The following is a 20,641-nucleotide window of genomic DNA, read 5'->3' on the forward strand; positions in this document are numbered from 1 at the left end:
TCCTCCTCAGTAGTTTCCAGTATAGTGCCATTAATACTATATTTATCCTTTATGTCACCTGAAATAGTGACTCCTAGATCCCTTTCCTCCTCAGTAGTTTCCAGTATAGCGCCATTAATACTATATTTATCCTTTATGTCACCTGAAATAGTGACTCCTAGATCCCTTTCCTTCTCAGTAGTCTCCAGTATAGTGCCATTAATACTATATTTATCCTTTATGTCACCTGACATAGTGTCTCTTAGATCCCTTTCCTCCTCAGTAGTTTCCAATATAGTGTCATTAATACTATATTTATCCTTTATGTCACCTGAAATAGTGACTCCTAGATCCCTTTCCTCCTCAGTAGTTTCCAGTATAGTGTCATTAATACTATATTTATCCTTTATGTCACCGGAAATAGTGACTCCTAGATCCCTTTCCTCCTAAGTAGTATCCAGTATAGTGCCATTAATACTATATTTATCCTTTATGTCACCTGAGATAGTGACTCCTAGATCCCTTTCCTCCTCAGCAGTATCCAGTATAGTGCCATTAATACTATATTTATCCTTTATGTCACCTGTAATAGTGACTCCTAGATCCCTTTCCTCCTCAGTAGTTCCCAGTATAGTGCCATTAATACTATATTTATTCTTTATGTCACCTGAAATAGTGACTCCTAGATCCCTTTCCTCCTCAGTAGTTCCCAGTATAGTGCCATTAATACTATATTTATCCTTTATGTCACCTGAGATAGTGACTCCTAGATCCCTTTCCTCCTCAGTAGTTTCCAGTATAGTGCCATTAATACTATATTTATCCTTTATGTCACCTGAGATAGTGACTCCTAGATCCCTTTCCTCCTCAGTAGTTTCCAGTATAGTGCCATTAATACTATATTTATCCTTTATGTCACCTGAAATAGTGACTCCTAGATCCCTTTCCTCCTCAGTAGTTTCCAGTATAGCGCCATTAATACTATATTTATCCTTTATGTCACCTGAAATAGTGACTCCTAGATCCCTTTCCTTCTCAGTAGTCTCCAGTATAGTGCCATTAATACTATATTTATCCTTTATGTCACCTGACATAGTGACTCCTAGATCCCTTTCCTCCTCAGTAGTTTCCAGTATAGTGTCATTAATACTATATTTATCCTTTATGTCACCTGAAATAGTGACTCCTAGATCCCTTTCCTTCTCAGTAGTCTCCAGTATAGTGCCATTAATACTATATTTATCCTTTATGTCACCTGACATAGTGACTCCTAGATCCCTTTCCTCCTCAGTAGTTTCCAGTATAGTGCCATTAATACTATATTTATCCTTTATGTCACCTGAAATAGTGACTCCTAGATCCCTTTCCTTCTCAGTAGTCTCCAGTATAGTGCCATTAATACTATATTTATCCTTTATGTCACCTGACATAGTGACTCCTAGATCCCTTTCCTCCTCAGTAGTTTCCAGTATAGTGTCATTAATACTATATTTATCCTTTATGTCACCTGAAATAGTGACTCCTAGATCCCTTTCCTCCTCAGTAGTTTCCAGTATAGTGCCATTAATACTATATTTATCCTTTATGTCACCTGTAATAGTGACTCCTAGATCCCTTTCCTCCTCAGTAGTTCCCAGTATAGTGCCATTAATACTATATTTATCCTTTATATCACCTGAGATAGTGACTTCTAGATCCCTTTCCTCCTCAGTAGTTTCCAGTATAGTGCCATTAATACTATATTTATCCTTTATGTCACCTGAAATAGTGACTCCTAGATCCCTTTCCTCCTCAGTAGTTTCCAGTATAGTGCCATTAATACTATATTTATACTTTATGTCACCTGAGATAGTGACTCCTAGATCCCTTTCCTCCTCAGTAGTTCCAGTATAGTGTCATTAATACTATATTTATCCTTTATGTCACCTGAAATAGTGACTCCTAGATCCCTTTCCTCCTCAGTAGTACCCAGTATAGTGCCATTAATACTATATTTATCCTTTATGTCACCTGAAATAGTGACTCCTAGATCCCTTTCCTCCTCAGTAGTACCCAGTATAGTGCCATTAATACTATATTTATCCTTTATGTCACCTGAGATAGTGACTCCTAGATCCCTTTCCTTCTCAGTAGTACCCAGTATAGTGCCATTAATACTATATTTATCCTTTATGTCACCTGAAATAGTGACTCCTAGATCCCTTTCCTCCTCAGTAGTTTCCAGTATTGTGCCATTAATACTATTTTTAGCCTTTGAATTTTTGAGACCCAAGTGCATGATTTTGCATTTTTGGGCATTAAACTGTAATTGCCACACTCTTGACCATTCCTCTAGTCTACCTAAATCCTCAATCATTTGTTTTACCCCACCTGGTTAATTTTTTTGTAATTGTTAATTTCCATATTGTAGCTGATTGGCTGCTGCGTTTATCACTTCCTTATGCCTTCTCCAGGTTAATACATCTGCCCCACTGTCTCTGTCTTCAGTTTTATTATTCCGACTTTTGTTTTTCTCCTTTCGCTTATATACCTAAAAAAAGTTTTGCCTCCTTTACCCACTGACTGGGCCATTTTCTCCTCAGCTTGTGCCTTTGCACATCTGATTACCTTCTTAGTCTCCTTCTGTCTAACAAGATATATCTCTTTGTCTTCATTATTTGTGTCAGCTTATATTTCCTAAAAGCCATCTTTTCTGCTTTCACAATATTTGCTACTTCTTTTGCAAACCACACTGGCTTCCTTTTCCTTGTGTTATTCCTAACACTTTTGATACAAAGGTCTGTTGCCTTTAATATTGCACATTTGAATGTTTCCCACCTCTCCTGCACTGCTTCCAAGTTCCTCCACTCTGCCAAAGAATCGCTTACACATTTTCCATCCCTACAAAATCAGCCTTCCTAAGATCCAACACCTTTGTTTTTGTATGGGACGAGTCAGTCTCTGTCTTTATGCTGAACCATACTATATACGATATATATATTATATACTGTATACTATACTGCTTGATGATCACTGGATCCCAGGTTTTCACCCACTTTTACGTCCGATATTCTGTCTCCATTTGTAAGTATTAAGTCTAATATTGCGTCTTTCCGAGTGGGCTCAGGTATGGTTACAGGTAATTTTTAGTGTGCTGAAGGGAAATATAGGGGTGGGGATTTGCAAATCCCCCCCCCCCCTCTGTCTGTTGTTTGTCTGTGACCCCTCCCCCTTTCCAGCACCTGATACATAATTATCTCCAGGAATGACAGAGCAACTACCATTGTTTGTCTGCTTATGTTTGAGAGGCATTGGATGGGAGCAGTATTTGGAAGGCATGCTGTTCCTTGTAGTGCCAATGGGAGACCCTGGGGGTGGCTCCCAGGTAAGTTAGCTCTCTGTCGAGATGTGTTTTAGTAATAGCCTTTATCATGAGGCCTACTGTGACAAGTTACATGGCCCTAGGTCATACTTGCCTACTTTTGAAAAAGATTTTCAGGGAGATTGTGACAGTAACAGCTATTAGCGCGGGCGTGTACTGCTGCATCTGAGAGACGTGTCATAAACATGACTTACACCCAAATCTAAATGACCCCAAAGTTAGTAAGATCTACTTGTTGAAGAAAAGACTCTTATATTTTGCAGGATGTGTTTGTGTATTGTGTTCTACAAGAGGTTCCATATACTTTAAGTAACCAAGAGAAACCTTATTTAAAATGCATGTAGCCATAGGGATCATTGTGCCTTATAACCAATGCAGGGAAATGGCTCTGATGATCCCTTTTGAATGTATATATCTGACTTCTTTTTCCCCCCAAGAATGTAACATTAACATAATGGGAAAAAGCTGCAATCAGGGAGATTGCTGGACTATTCAGGGAGTGAGGGAGATTGCTGCTATTTCAGGGAGTCTCCTGCAGAATGAGGGAGGGTAGGCAACTATGACCTATGTGGGCATTGCTATTATGTAGTGTTAGGACTGCTGATATCGGAGAAGCCGTGAAGTAGCTCAGCAGCTAAACATGTGTGACTAATTATCTGAATTTCTATTACCAGATAGGGTCAGGTTTGGTTACAGGTCATTTTCTAGTGTGCTGAAGGGAAATATAGGGTTGGGGATTTGCACCCTCCTCTCTGTCTGTTGTTATGGGGCCCACAAATGTCTAGTTACGTCCCTGACTGGAAGCCTCAAATTTGCAATTATAGAACAGATGAACCGTAACTGACAGGGAGGTAATAAAATACAGAACATAGGGGTAATTCTGAGTTGATCGCAGCAGGAATTTTGTTAGCAGTTGGGCAAAACCATGTGCACTGCAGGGGAGGCAGATGTAACATGTGCAGAGAGAGTTAGATTTGGGTGGGTTATTTTGTTTCTGTGCAGGGTAAATACTGGCTGCATTATTTTTACACTGCAATTTAGATTGCAGATTGAACACACCACACCCAAATCTAACTCCCTCTGCACATGTTATATCTTCCTCCCCTGCAATGCACATGGTTTTGCCCAACTGCTAACAAAATTCCTGCTGCGATCAACTCAGAATTACCCCCATAGTCAAGACAGAGAGTAGGTGGATGTATGAGTTATGCACACCTACCCCCAACGTTCTCAATATAGACCCATGAAATAGGTGTCTGGTTTAGGTGATCATGCAAATAGCTAACCCTGAATAAGAGGGAAAACCCATATTACACCACAAGGTGCGTCTTCATATGACAGAACATCCCAATACAGCCTCTGATGCAATCGGTACAGGCAATAAGGTGAGGCTGACTAAAGGTACATAACGCCCTAACCATGAGCCGTATGTAATCCCCCTTTCACACTGCCTACTTATAACTTGGGTTATTGCGCGTGAACGCACAGTAACCCAGGTCTTTGTGCAGTGTGAAAGGGGGGAAAGGGAAAATATCCCAGGTTGAGCAGCCCGGCATTTGCCTCCATGTTTAATGCAGGATTAAACATGGGTAGGATCCGGGCAGCTGTGCAGAGTGATCGGGTTGCTGGGTTGATGCTACCCGTTATTTATTCACACTATAGGAGCAGGTGACGCTTGGAGATCATCTGATCTCCAAGCGCCGCCTCCGCATGTGATGCTGTGACATCATCAACGTGGCAATATGCCACGCCGGGGCCTCCAGTCTGAGAGGGGTCTCAAGCAGGTCACACCTGGGAAGGACCTGTGTAGAAGTCTTGGGAGCGACCCGCTATAGAATGTGAAAGTGGTATTACATGCCCTTAAAGAAGTCCAAGAAATGGAACGAAACGCGTCAGTCATACAATACCCTATGAAATCCTGACCCTTACCTGTATAAGCTGTTTGCCAGAACCCTGAGTTATGTTTTCATATGTTTATTCATATTGGAATCCTCAGGCTGCATTTTATACCACAAGTGTATAGCAATAAACCTGTGTCTATATCCTTCCTTCAGTTGCACGCATTCACCGGACACGAATGTAACAACCCGGTGGGTAATATGCCAGTCTGTATCATTGTGACCCTCTGAGTTCTGTTAGTTTGAGATGGAGCTGCAGCGGTGACGGAGGTAAGGGGGAGAATGAGACGCACCTTACAGAACACAGGGGAATGTTTGTGGTGCTACTGCCTAAGAATAATTGCCCTACATACCAACTCTTTAAGGCATGTACAAGAGACCTATATAACCTTCTACAGTAGAAATGCCAGCCCGTTTTCCAGTAGGAATACTCACACATTCCTTTGTGGAACATTAAAGATAAATTAATGGACTGAAGTCTAATTCCTTTTCCCCCAGAAAGGACACGGTGATATTTTTGTACTCTGACCTCTAACAACAGAACAGTGGTGTGCCCCAATACCGACCCTAAGCCCCCATTCAGCTAAAGTGTAACCGCCGCCCAGCACAGGGCAAGGCCGGTCAGCATACTAATGGCGGCCAGCGATGTAATCGCAATTCAACTGTGATCGCAGCCTGGCTACAAAAGCAATTGGACCGCCGCAATTTGCTGCGTGTGACGTTACGTGGCTGCCCCAAAAATGGCGGCGATCCTTCCCTATTTTCACCGCAACAACAGGTCACCAGCCCACAAACGCCTCTGCCTGTCAATCAGGCAGAGGTGTTCGCATAAATGCGATGCAATCACATTGGCCGGCCTTCACCCGCGCAGATCGGGCGCACTGGGCAGAACCGGCCAGATGTAATCGCATCTGCGCTTTCAGTTGAATAAGGCCCCAAGCTTGAGCACTGTATCAGAGAATTGTGATTATTGGAGAAACTCCTAGAAGCCTAGGCCGCTACAGCCGTGAGAGCGGGGGACAATCAGGAAAGACAACAGTGAGTACAAGGAGGTTGTGACGCCTCATCCACATTTATACTACTCATTAACCTTGGCACAATGCCATTATACATCTAGCTTCATTTACCTTTATCATTCCATTGTATTTAATGTTGCAGACACAGATTCTTTTTGTGCGTGCGTGTTTTGTATGACGTATGCCTTTGTGGTCATGTGTCATTTAGTAAAACACCTTCTTACTTTATCTACATACGGCCTAATTCAGCATGGATCGCTAATAAGAGAATTCGCAAATCGAGCGATTATCGAACGTATTGCGTACACGCGTGTAGTAATAACGCCAGAAAATGCATACGGATCGTAAATGCAGTGTAGCCGCTGTTTGACTGATAGGAAGTCGGCGTTTCTGGGCGGAAACCTGACATTTTCTGGGTGTGTCAGGAAAAGCGCAGGTGTGCCCAGGCGTTTTTGGGAGGGTCTCTGACGTCGGCGCGGACCACTTCCAGGCTGCCGCAGTCCAGGTTAGTGACAGCCTCAGACCTACTCACATTTGCTCCGATGGCAAAGACTCTTCGATGTTCTGGGATTTGCGTATGTATCTGCGAGTGGATAGCGATCTGCGATGTATATGTAGGGGGCGTTTCTTTCTTTTTGTCGGGGCGGCGCCTTTCTACTCGCAGACAACTGCAATCTGTCAGATTAACGATCCATGCTGAATTAGGCCCAGTTATTATTACATACCCATTCACCAAAGATTGAGTGCAGTGTGTTTGTCGCTTATTTTACACTACACAATAAAACAATCCAGTCACATTACTGGCACCGTGCCCACATTGTATATTGTGTACCTAGTGTAACTGTAAATTATTCTTACCATGGGGTATTCAGCAGTGTGCGAATGAGCTTCCTCCATAAAGGTAATCAGACGGATATTTCCCCTGAAATACAATAAGGAATTGGTGACAATTGTATCTTGGAAACACGTATTCAAATAGCGGGTTCAGTATGGTATGCCGGTGGTCGGGCTCCCGGCGACCAGCATACCGGCACCGGGAGACCGACCGCCGGCTTACCGACAGTCTGGCAAGTGCAAATGCGCCCCTTGCAGGCTCGCTGCGCTCGCCACGCTACGGGCACGGTGGTGCGCTACACTATTTTATTCTCCCTCCAGGGGGGTCGTGGACCCCCACGAGGGAGAATAAGTGTCAGTATGCCGGCTGTCGGGATTCCGGCGCCGGTATACTGTGCGCCGGGATCCCGTCAGTCGGCATACTGAAGACCCCCCCAAATAGCATATTCCATATATCTAGTATGACACACTTTATAAGAGTCAGGTATCACAACTGTGGCACTGTACTCAAAAGCAGTAATAATAAAACATACAATAGTGTATACGCCCCCAGGAGACGGGAAAAGAGCGGATACAGTCCCGTGCACAGGTTCCGTCATGTGTGGTTCAAACTGAAGATTCCAACATATAATCTTACTAGCAGGAGGATGATGACAAGCACATGAAGGTGTTTCTAGAACTCCACAGTATTCCCAGCGTATGGCAGTATATATGGATATTCTCCATCCAGCAAATAGAAATAGACCACAATGTAGTAAACATGTAGGTGGAACCCAGGTAACACTGGTCAGTGGATATATAGATATGGACTAGAACTGCTGTACCCCAAGAATAAATGACTCTCTCTACTTTTCTACACGTTTGGACTCACTGTAGCATCCGTCTCAAGATGACTGTCACACTATGAAGGCTAAAAATGTTACAATGTCAGAAAACATCCATTTCACGGACATGTGTAATACAACCTTAGTACTGAATCTGCGCACTAGTGCCGCTAGGAAACCCTAGCTCTGTGTCAGAGTCTACTGCGCATGCGCAGGTCTCTGAGAAAGTGGCGCAGCAGCCATTTTCCCGGAAGTGTCTGCATCATACCTGTATTGAAAAAATGGGTGCAGGGTGTGCGGTGTGGGCCCCCTTTGACCCTGGGGGCCGTGTGACCACACATTCTACACCCATTATAGACACTCCAGTGTCCACTTATCTTATTATAGACTAGCAACACACCATGGCTTCCCATGGGAGCTGACTTGCTTCACTAAAACCATCACTGCTCGGCTCCCTTTTTGTCATAGATTCATGATTCACGCACCTAAACCTTCCTCTACAAATGCTGCATAGAACTGTGACAACCACATCACAATATGCCCAAACAGAAAGACAGACGCCTATACATGGGGAGGAAGAGGCCAGAGGTACACACGAGGAGGGAGGTCAGAGGTACACACGAGGAGGGAGGTCAGAAGCACGCTTGGGGAAGATCAGAGGCACATATGGGAAGGGCAAATAATAAGTGCACATGGGGAGGCAGGGGATCAGAGGCACTGATGGGGGGAAGTTAGAGGCACACATGGGGAGAAGGTGAGAGGTACATATGGGAAGGGAAGATGATAGGTGCACATGGGGAGGTAGGAGGCATAGGTACTCATGGAGAGTGGGGTCAGAGGCACTAATATGGAGGGGAGGTCTAAGGCACTCATAGGGGGGGCAGGGGGCAGAGGTACATGTGTGAAGGAGAGATGATAGGTGCACATAGGAGGCATAGGTACTCATGGGGAGTGAGGTCAGAGGCACTCATAAGGGGGTCAAAGGCACACTTGGTGAGACAGGGGCAGAGGTACATATGAGGAGGGGAGATGATAGTTGCACGTGGGGTGGTAGGAGGCATAGGCACTCATAGAGGGGGCAGAGGTACATATGAGGGGGGGGGGAGGTAGGAGGCAGAGGCACTCATAGAGGGGGCAGAGGTACATATGAGGAGGGGGGAGGTAGGAGGCAGAGGCACTCATAGAGGGGGCAAGGGGGCAGAGGTACATATGAGGAGGGGGGAGGTAGGAGGCAGAGGCACTCATAGAGGGGGCAGAGGTACATATGAGGAGGGGGGAGGTAGGAGGCAGAGGCACTCATAGAGGGGGCAAGGGGGCAGAGGTACATATGAGGAGGGGAGATGATAGTTGCACATGGGGTGGTAGGAGGCAGAGGCACTTATAGAGGAGGCAGGGGGCAGAGGTACATATGAGGAGGGGAGATGATAGTTGCACATGGGGTGGTAGGAGGCAGAGGCACTCATAGAGGAGGCAGGGGGCAGAGGTACATATGAGGAGGGGAGATGATAGTTGCACATGGGGTGGTAGGAGGCAGAGGCACTCATACAGGGGGCAGGGGGCAGAAGTACATATGAGGAGGGGGGGAGGTAGAAGGCAGAGGCACTCATAGAGGAGGCAGGGTGCAGAGGTACATATGAGGAGGGGAGATGATAGTTGCACATGGGGTGGTAGGAGGCAGAGGCACTCATAGAGGGGGCAGGGGGCAGAAGTACATATGAGGAGGGGGGAGGTAGGAGGCAGAGGCACTCATAGGAAAGATTGGTGACTCATGGAAGCAGGTGAAGGAGGAGCAGTAAGGAGTGATGGGGCGGGACATGTGTGAATATTATCTCCCCAGTGCAGAACTGCAGACTGAAGCCTTCTATGAGAGGGAGGAGGGACAGGGGAGCTGCTGATTAGTCTGACAGGGGGCCCGCAGCGCTGCTGATCAGTCTGACAGGGGGCCCGCAGCGCTGCTGATCAATCCGACAGGGGGCCCGCAGCGCTGCTGATCAGTCCGACAGGGGGCCCGCAGCGCTGCTGATCAGTCCGACAGGGGGCCCGCAGCGCTGCTGATCAGTCCGACAGGGGGCCCGCAGCGCTGCTGATCAGTCCGACAGGGGGCCCGCAGCGCTGCTGATCAGTCCGACAGGGGGCCCGCAGCGCTGCTGATCAGTCCGACAGGGGGCCCGCAGCGCTGCTGATCAGTCCGACAGGGGGCCCGCAGCGCTGCTGATCAGTCCGACAGGGGGCCCGCAGCGCTGCTGATCAGTCCGACAGGGGGCCCGCAGCGCTGCTGATCAGTCCGACAGGGGGCCCGCAGCGCTGCTGATCAGTCCGACAGGGGGCCCGCAGCGCTGCTGATCAGTCCGACAGGGGGCCCGCAGCGCTGCTGATCAGTCTGACAGGGGGCTTGCAGTGCTGCTGATCAGTCTGACAGGGGGCCCGCAGTGCTGCTGATCAGTCTGACAGGGGGCCCGCAGTGCTGCTGATCAGTCTGACAGGGGGCCCGCAGTGCTGCTGATCAGTCTGACAGGGGGCCCGCAGTGCTGCTGATCAGTCTGACAGGGGGCCCGCAGTGCTGATGATCAGTCTGACAGGGGGCCCGCAGTGCTGATGATCAGTCTGACAGGGGGCCCGCAGTGCTGCTGATCAGTCTGACAGGGGGCCCGCAGTGCTGATGATCAGTCTGACAGGGGGCCCGCAGTGCTGCTGATCAGTCTGACAGGGGGCCCGCAGTGCTGATGATCAGTCTGAAAGCGGGCCCTCAGTGCTGCTGATCAGTCTGAAAGCGGGCCCGCAGTGCTGCTGATCAGTCTGACAGGGGGCCCGCAGTGCTGCTGATTAGTCTGACAGGGGGCCCGCAGCGCTGCTGATCAGTCTGACAGGGGGCCCGCAGCGCTGCTGATCAGTCTGACAGGGGGCCCACAGCGCTGCTGATCAGTCTGACAGGGGCTCCACAGCGCTGAGGATCACTGCAGCAACTACTTCCTAGTCACAGGCAGAAGTCAGCCAGCGGTCCTGATAAAACACACCACTCGCTAGACTAAATGCTGCCCCCAGCAGTACCCTGTATAGCCCCACCCCCATAATTACATAGTGGGAGTAACCAGGAGTGAGAGGGCGGAGCTGTATATGACTGCCACTGTCACCATTATCATGTTCTCTGTGGTTAGCTGGGTGCAGGGGGATGCAGTCCCCAGAGGTGATGTAGGTCACATAGTAACCGCACTCCCCACACCTATGGTAGCTACTCTCTTGGAAACAGGTATCTGGACTGCCTATAGCTCTAATGCAAAAAACCGAACACGGCTACTTCAGTACCACTCTTGGCCATTGTGTGGCACTGTAGAGCCTACCATTAGTCTCTTACTGACTTGTTTTACTAAAATTGTCACTGCTCGGCTCCCTTTTGTCATAGATTAATGTTTCATACACCTAACCCTTCCTCGACAAATGCCCTATAAAATTGTGGAAACTGCATCAAAATCTGTCCAGCGGTTCTTGAGGTTATCCTGAATAGACAGACAGATGTCTACCATGGACTTTATTTTATACTATGCAGTTATACATACTGCTTTAGTGAAAACCGTGTGCTCACATTGCTGCCATATTGTGGCTGCTACAAAACAGTTTCCAATAGCATCATGCCAGTAATGCCCATAAGGCCCAAGGCTTTTGGTTGCTTAGCAACCATCTATGTGTATCCAATAGGAATCTTGCACAATAAAAATATATTACCCATAATACATTGCAAAACATCATTGCATTATGATGACACTGTCTTTAGACCAATGTGAGCCTGGGTATCTGTATACCTGGAAGACGCTGTTACCATATCATTGGAAACAAGCAGAAACTGTGACATCATCACATGAGAATTATTACCGTTTTTGGGACAATCTAGAGCGCAAGTTAGATCGTTTTTACTTTACACAAATAAAAAGTACACCCATACTGTAAAAATGTCCCGTGACCCTAATTGTCCGTCCTCGCTACAGTGATAGACTTCTGTCTACATTACATTTTTTATATTTTATTGTAATGTATGTAAATTGTAAAGATATTTCCAAAATTTTAAGTGTGTTTTATAAAACATAACTAATATCCATAACTGTGCTTGCAGAGAAAATGAAATGGCGCAGCATGATCCATACAAGATATGGTCCTGGGTTTATTGGGATATTACACAGAAGATATCTTGAAGTTCAATGTGAGTAAATGGATATGATGAAGAAATAATATACTGTAGATGTCATTTATACTCTAGTGGTCACTACTGGGTGAATGCAGAAGGATCTAGGTATAAATGGATATCACACACCAGGGTGCTTCCAGAAACAGCAGGATATTATCATGTAATATTATTATTATTATCCTGTATTTCTATGTCGCCACAAGGGATCCGCAGCGCCCAATTACAGAGTACATAAACCAATAATCAAAACAGGAGAATAGTGACTTACAGGTGAAGACAATATAGGACAGGTACAGAGTAACTAAACAAAACTACACCAGTAGATGACACTGACATAAACATACGGGCAGAAAACCGCGGGATGTGGTGCCGTAAAAGATGTAAGAAAAGGATAAACACATGAGGGAAGAGGGCCCTGCTCGAGAGAGCTTATATTTTAAAGGGGAGGGGCAGACAGACAGGGGTGAATTAAACAGGTCTTTGATAACCAAACCTGACAATGGCTGCTGTATTTACTATTCATCAGGTTTCATCTTTACATAAAATCTGACCTCGATGTCAGTCATTTGTTGCCGCTTTAATTAAAAGCCATTGGTTTTGATCTTTCATCATTCAAACCTGATGGCAAATAAAGTGAAAAAACGACAGCAAACCCTCCCAAACAGAAGCACTGCATAGATCAGTATATGATCTGTGTGGGCTTCTTAGTGATAAAAACAACTAAATAGTAGAGAAGTGCGGCGGGCACTTTTTGTGTTTTGGTTTTGGTTCTAATTGCATTTTCATGTTTTGGTTTTGGATCTGGATGATTTTTGAAAAAAACATAAAAACAGCTAAAATCACAAAATTTGGGGGTAATTTTGCTCCTACGGTATTATTAACCTCAATAACATTCATTTCCAATCATTTCCAGTCTATTCTGAACACCTCACAATATTGTTTTTAGTCCTAAAATTTGCACCGAGGTCGCTGGATGACTAAGCTAAGCGACCCAAGAGGGCGGCACAAACACCTGGCCCATCTAGGAGTGGCACTGCAGTGTCAGGCAGGATGGCACTTCAAAAAAATAGTCCCCAAACAGCACATGATGCAAAGAAAAAAAAGAGGTGCAAGATGGAATTGTCCTTGGGCCCTCCCACCCACCCTTATAAAGGAAACATGCACTCTTTAACAAATCCATCATTTCAGCGACAGGGTCTGCCACACGACTGTGACTGAAATGACTGGTTGGTTTGGGCCCCCACCAAAAAGAAGCAAACAATCTCTCCTTGCACAAACTGGCTCTACAGAGGCAAGATGCCCACATCCTCCTCATCCTCCAATTCCTCACCCCTTTCACTGTGTACATCCCCCTCCTCACAGAGTATTAATTCATCCCCACTGGAATCCACCATCACAGGTCCCTGTGTACTTTCTGGAGGCAATTGCTGGTAAAGGTCATCCCGGAGGAATTTATAATTCATTTTGATGAACATCATCTTCTCCACATTTTCTGGAAGTAACCTCGTACGCCGATCGCTGACAAGGTTACCGGCTGCACTAAACACTCTTTCGGAGTACACACTGGAGGGGGGGCAACTTAGGTAAAATAAAGCCAGTTTGTGCAAGGGCCTCCAAATTGCCTGTTTTTCCTGCCAGTATACATACAGACTGTCTGACATGCCTACTTGGATGCTGTCACTCATATAATCCTCCACCATTCTTTCAATGGTGACAGAATCATATGCAGTGACAGTAAACATGTCAGTAATCGTTGGCAGGTCCTTCAGTCCGGACCAGATGTCAACTTTCACTCCTGACTGCCCTGCATCACCGCCAGCGGGTGGGCTAGGAAATCTTATCCTTTTCCTGGCAGCTCCAGTGGCAGGAGAAATTGAAGGAGGAGCTGTTGACGGGTCACATTCCGCTTGAGTTGACAATTTACTAACCAGCAGGTCTTTGCACCTCTGCACACGTGTGTCTGCTGGAAAGAGAGATACAACATAGGCTTTAAACCTAGGATCGAGCACGGTGGCCAAAATGTAGTGCTATGATTTCAACAGATTGACACCCCTTGAATCCTGGCAAAGTGAATGAAGGGCTCCATCCACAAGTCCCACATACTTTGCAGAATCGCTCCATCTTAGCTCCTCCTTCAATTTATCCAGCTGCTTCTGCAAAAGCCTGATGAGGGGAATGACCTGACTCAAGCTGGCAGTGTCTGAACTGTCTTCACGTGTGGCAAGTTCGAAAGGTTGGAGACCCTTGCACAAGATGGAAGTCATTTTCCACTGCGCATGAATCGGGTGCATTACCCCTCCTTTGCCTATATCGTAGGTGGATGTATAGGCTTGAATGGCCTTTTGCTACTCCTCCATCCTCTGAAGCATATAGAGTGTTGAATTCCACCTTGTTACCACCTCTTGTTTCAGTTGATGGCGGGGCAGGTTCAGGAGTGTTTGCTGGAGCTCCAGTCTTCGGTACGCAGTGGCAGAATGCCGAAAGTGGCCCGCAATTTTTCGGTCCACCGACAGCTTCTCCTGCACACCCCTGTCATTTTTCAAAAAATTCTGCACCACCAAATTAATTGTATGTGCAAAACATGGGACATGCTGGAATTTGCCCAGATGTAATGCACGCACGATATTGGTGGCGTTGTCCGATATCACAAATCCCCAGGAGAGTCCAATTGGGGTAAGCCATTCTGCAATGATGTTCCTCAGTTTCCGTAAGGGTTGTCAGCTGTGTGCCTCTTAGGGAAAGCGGTGATACATAGCGTAGCCTGCCTAGGAATGAGTTGGCGTTTGCGAGATGCTGCTACTGGTGCCGCTGCTGTTGTTGCAGCGGGAGTCCATACATCTACCCAGTGGGCTGTTACAGTCATATAGTCCTTAGTCTGCCCTGTTCCACTTGTCCACATGTCCGTGGTTAAGTGGACACTGGATACAACCGCATTTTGTAGGACACTGGTGACTCTTTTTCTGATGTCTGTGTACATTCTCAGTATCGCCTGCCTAGAGAAGTGGAACCTAGATGGGATTTGGTACCGGGGACACAGTACCTCAAACAATTCTCTAAGTCCCACTGAACTAATGGTGGATACCGGACGCACCTCTAACACCAATATAGCTGTCAAGGACTCAGTTATCCGCTTTGCAGTAGGATGACTGCTGTTATATTTCATCTTCCTCACAAAGGACTGTTGGACAGTCAATTGCTTACTGGAAGTAGTACAAGTGGTCTTACGACTTCCCCTCTGGGATGACCATCTACTCCCAGCAGCAACAACAACAGCAGCGGCAGCAACAGCAGGCATACCACTCAAGGATCTTCCGGAGGAATCCTGGTTAGGAGAGGACTCCTCAGTCTTGACAGTAACATGGCCTGCAGGACTACTGACGTTTCTGACTGAGGAGGAACTTGTTGTTGAGGGAGTTGGTGGTGTGGCTTGCAGGAGCTTGGGTACAGGAGGAAGAAGGGATTTAGGTGTTAGTGAACTGCTTACACTCTTACCCAAAGTTTCACAACTTGACACTGACTTCTGATGAATGCGCAGCAGGTGACGTATAAGGGAGGATGTTCCTAGGTGGTTAACATCCTTACCCCTACTTATTACAGACAGGGCCGGTTCAAGGGCGCAGAGCGCCCCGGGCATGAAATGGGGCGTGGTCTAATACAGGGGGCGTGGTCAATTACGCCCCCTGTACATTAAAAGCGCCGCTTGAATGCTAAGCGGTGCGCGATGACGTCATCGCGCACCGCACAGCAAAAGGTCCTCTCCACGAAGGGAAACTAGACGCTATGAGTCTAGTTCCCTTCGTAGAGAGGACCTTTGCTGTGCGGTGCGCGATGACGTCATCGCGCACCGCTCAGCAAAGTTACTCTCCAGGAAGGGAAACTAGACGCATAGCGTCTAGTTCCCTTCAGGAGGCGGACGGGGACGGGGATCGGGACGGGGACGGCAGCGGAGGCGGACAGGGACACAGCGGGCAGCAGTGGCGGATCTTGCCACGGTGCGGCGCCCTCCGGATGGCGCCAGCGCCCTCCGGAAGGCGGCGCCCCGGGCAAAAGTCCTGCTTGCCCGTGGCAAGATCCGCCACTGATTACAGATTGACAGAGGCAACAGATGGCTTGACACCTTTTGTCTGGATTTGTGGAGAAATAATTCCACACCGAAGAGGTGGCTTTTTTGGTAGTTTGCCCAGGCATCACAATGGGCTTCTTCGTCCCAAGGACAACAGGTGTCTCTCCCGGAGCCTGACGTAAACAAACCACATCACCATCAGAATCCTCCTTGTCAACTTCCTCCTCAGCGCCAGCAACACCCATATCCTCATCCTGGTGTACTTCAACAGTGACATCTTCAATTTTAATATCAGGAACTGGACTGCGGGTGCTCCTTCCAGCACTTGCAGGGGGCGTGCAAATGGTGGAAGGAGCCACCTCTTCCCGTCCAGTGTTGGGAAGGTCAGGCATCGCAACTGCCGACACACTTGGACTCTCCTTGGGGATTTGTGATACCATCTCAGAACGCACATTTCTTTTCTTTGCTCTTTCCAGCTTAACTCTTTTGATTTTTCTAGCGGGAGGATGAGGGCTTCCATCGTCATGTGAAGCTGAACCACTAGCCATGAACATGCCAGGGCCTCAGCCATTCCTTGCCACTCCGTGTCGTAAATGGCATATTGGCAAGTGTACGTTTCTCCTCAGATGATTTAAATTTCTTTTTTGAGTTCTTTTTACTGAACTTTGGCTTTTTGGATTTTACATGCCCTCTACTATCACATTGGGCATCGGCCTTGGCAGACGACGTTGATGGCATTTCATCGTCTATGTCATGGCTAGTGGCAGCAGCTTCAGCACTAGGAGGAAGTGGTTCTTCTTGATCTTTCCCTATTTTATCCTCAAAATTTTTGTTCTCCGTTATTTTTGGGGAGTTATATGAGACAATGGCCCTCATTCCGAGTTGTTCGTTCGTTCTTTTTCATCGCATCGCAGTGAAAATCCGCTTAGTACGCATGCGCAAAGTTCGCACTGCGACTGCGCCAAGTAACTTTACTATGAAGAAAGTATTTTTACTCACGGCTTTTTCTTCGCTCCGGCGATCGTAATGTGATTGACAGGAAATGGGTGTTACTGGGCGGAAACACGGCGTTTCAGGGGCGTGTGGCTGAAAACGCTACCGTTTCCGGAAAAAACGCAGGAGTGGCCGGAGAAACGGTGGGAGTGCCTGGGCGAACGCTGGGTGTGTTTGTGACGTCAACCAGGAACGAAAAGCACTGAACTGATCGCACAGGCAGAGTAAGTCTGAAGCTACTCTGAAACTGCTAACTCGTTTGTAATCGCAATATTGCGCGTACGTCGGTCGCAATTTTAAGAAGCTAAGATTCACTCCCAGTAGGCGGCGGCTTAGCGTGTGTAACTCTGCTACATTCGCCTTGCGAGCGAACAACTCGGAATGAGGGCCAATATGCGGCACAGGAATGACTGGAATGACTGATGAGACAGGACACTACCACTGGTCTGATGCAGCACAAACACAACAACACTTTATACAGCTACACTGGATATATGGCAGCAGAGAACACCAACACTGTGACTGGCTGGACTGATGCAGCACAATACACTGACTACACTGGACTGGACAACATCACTCTATACAGCTACCCTGGCAGGAGAGAACACCAACACTGCAGTGACGTGCAGTGAGGTCACTGGCTGGGGAGGCACTGGCAGCAACCCCCCCTTCCCCCGGAAAAATAAAAAAACAAGTGTGGTCCCCCCACACATCACTTAAACCAGCACAAGGCAGAACCAGCCAGGGGGGGGGGGGGGGGGTAATGCCATAGCAGGGGAGACACTCAGTGTGGGGTCCCCATGCCATTACATTAATCACCCCCCCAAGCCAGTCTGCCCAGGACTGGAATTCCTCGGAAAGTGGGAACCCCAAAAAATAAAAATGGGGTACCCCCTCCCGAACAACAACCAGCACTGGGCTGATAGCTGGTGCGGGTGGGTGCGGGGTTCATTGTATGTTAATATTGTTCCTTACAGGTGGCCTACAGGTCCCAGCTAGCCTGCCCCAGCATGCTGGCACTTGGAGAACCACAGGTGCCAGCATGCCCGAACATAAAGGGCCCGCTGGCACCTGTAGTCCACCTGTAAAGAACATATTAAAATAAAACACCACACGGTCTTAAAAAAAGAAGTTTTATTAGACTGGATCTTCACCTGAGGGGGGCGGCTGCTAAGCTCTTTTGCATAGCCGCCGCCCATCCAGGACTTCCACCATCTTCTTTCTTTAGGAGCTCTTCACAGCTCCTCCTCCACCGTTGGACTGACGCTCCGCTGCCTTGCGCTGACTTATATAAGTCAGCCGGAGGGGGCGGGGCAATGACGCAGCAAGCCGTGATTGGCTCGCGGCGGTCATCTTGAATTTAAAAAATGACGCTGAGGTGCCATTTTTTAAACTGTTACCACTCTGCTGCCAAACTCTGCAGAATACAGGTAAATTTCCACTGCCCGCACCACCGCCGCAACCCGCTGCCCGCACCACCGCTGCCCGCATTACCGCCGCCCATACCACTGCCGCCCACACCTCCTCTGCCACCGTCGCCCACAGTGATTGACAGCGGATCCAGTGACGGATCCGCTGTCCAATCACTGTGACCTCACTGACAGGGGTGTGCTTTCATAGGTTGAAAGCACGTCCCTGTATAAAAGCGTCACCTCTAATGGTGCCGCTTTCCCATATATTTTCAGTGGGCTTTTAATGCCTATGGCTAGTCCCCGCCCGCGCCCGCCCCCTGCTCCCATACCTTTCCCCATTGACAACGGGAGGCACCACGATCAGTGCCTTCCAAACACATTTTCAGAGGATAAAGGATTAGAATAATATAAAGAGGATACATATGACACAGAATGGGTCATATGCATCTTCTTTGTATTGTCTTAATCATTAATGACAGGGGAGGCACTGCCTCCACTGCCTCCCCTGACTGCACGCCCCTGCAACACTGTGACTGGCTGGACTGATGCAGCACAATACACTGACTACACTGGACTGGACTGAGCAGCACAACACAGCACTAGACTCGCCACCCCACTCTCCCACCCACACAGACACTGGTGACACGTCCTCTCACTACACTCTCCGAGACTGGAGTATGGGTGCGACACGCGGCTCCTTATATGGAATCCAAATCCCGCGAGAATCCGACAGCGGGATGATGACATTTTGCCGCATTCGGGTTTCTGAGTCAGGTGGGAAAACCCGAGCCGGGCTTGGAACCGAACTCGGAAGGCAAAGTTCGGTAGGGTTCGGTTCTCTAAGAATCTCTCTCAGCCTGGACTGGAATAGGGAAATGGGGGAAAGCCCAGACCATCACCCCCTATTTTACTATAACCTTCACCAGGCTGAAGCAGCTGGGGGGCTGACACTATAGTGGGGGCTACCTCCGTCACCGGAAGTGCCGCAATTTACAGTTTTTAAGTCCTTCTGAACAATTCTACTAACTGTGAACACTCGCTTTCCACTAGATATTGGCTACTGTGATCCATACTACCTGGGGCCATGCTCTGATGTAATGTCCTGATTGTACTTATGTCAAATACTTTTGAATGTTTTTTTACTGATCACATGACCAATGATGTCATCACACACCCATAGCAGTTACTGCTAGGGCTATAAATAGGCATGCCATCTCACTCTGTCCCTACCCTTTGAAGAAGTCTGATGTGACGAAACGCGTTGGGTTCCCTGCAGTGACCCCCTTGCCTATTTTAAAAGCTAAGTCCTTACCTTTCTATCTTTTTACCTTTTTTCTTGTTTTTGGATATTTTATGACCTTTTTATGTATCTTACCTATATGTGCTATTAAAACTGTTTGTTCAATTTTATATTTTTTGGCTCACGAATCATACGTTTTTAATATTAACCTTTTGCACGTTTACACAACGATAGTCGCCGGTACCCTTATCCCCCCACTGTATATCTCTTAGGCGGCACAGTACTAGTGTTGCAACCTTAAGGGGTGGCAGACACCTCTAACAAGGCGGTTGTGTTTTTTAATATCTTTTTAACAAATTTTTTATACAATTTTACCACTGAGATCTTACCCCACAAGTGGCGCTGTATCATCCTTTGCAACACATATATATATATATATATATATATATATACATACATGTGTATATATATTAGTGTACTGTATGTGTGTGTACATATATATATATATATATGCATGTTTAATATGCTATATGTATGTGTATATGTATGTATGTATGTGTGTGTATGTGTATATATATAATATATATATATATACACACACACACACAGACATACTAGTTTTACGGACCCAGCATATACTGGGTCACCTCAGTCCCCACCCCCGTGATTGGCTCCGCCCAGTTCTGGAACCCCCCCCCATGCAAATCCTGCGTTTGCCACTGCATAACGGCATCCAGCCCCAAACTGTTTAGCCCAGGATTGAATTTCCTTGGTAAATTGGCACACCCCCCAAAAATAAAATAAAAAAATGGGGTCCCCCTACAAGGACCTGTGTTTTTTTTTG

General features: G+C 47.2%; 1 protein-coding gene across 2 annotated transcripts in view; it reads right to left on the reverse strand.

Annotated features, from left to right (window-relative positions):
* Nucleotides 1-20,641, reverse strand: part of LRRC4B (leucine rich repeat containing 4B) — a 403,841-nt gene that overhangs the window by 94,759 nt on the left and 288,441 nt on the right. For both annotated transcript variants that reach the window (XM_063942015.1, XM_063942014.1), the window contains one exon: nt 7,113-7,176. The gene's annotated coding sequence lies outside the window, so the exon portion shown is untranslated. The remainder of the gene's footprint in view (nt 1-7,112; nt 7,177-20,641) is intronic.

The sequence above is a fragment of the Pseudophryne corroboree genome, chromosome 10 (assembly GCF_028390025.1).
Source record: "Pseudophryne corroboree isolate aPseCor3 chromosome 10, aPseCor3.hap2, whole genome shotgun sequence".
In the NCBI taxonomy this organism is placed as follows: domain Eukaryota; kingdom Metazoa; phylum Chordata; class Amphibia; order Anura; family Myobatrachidae; genus Pseudophryne; species Pseudophryne corroboree.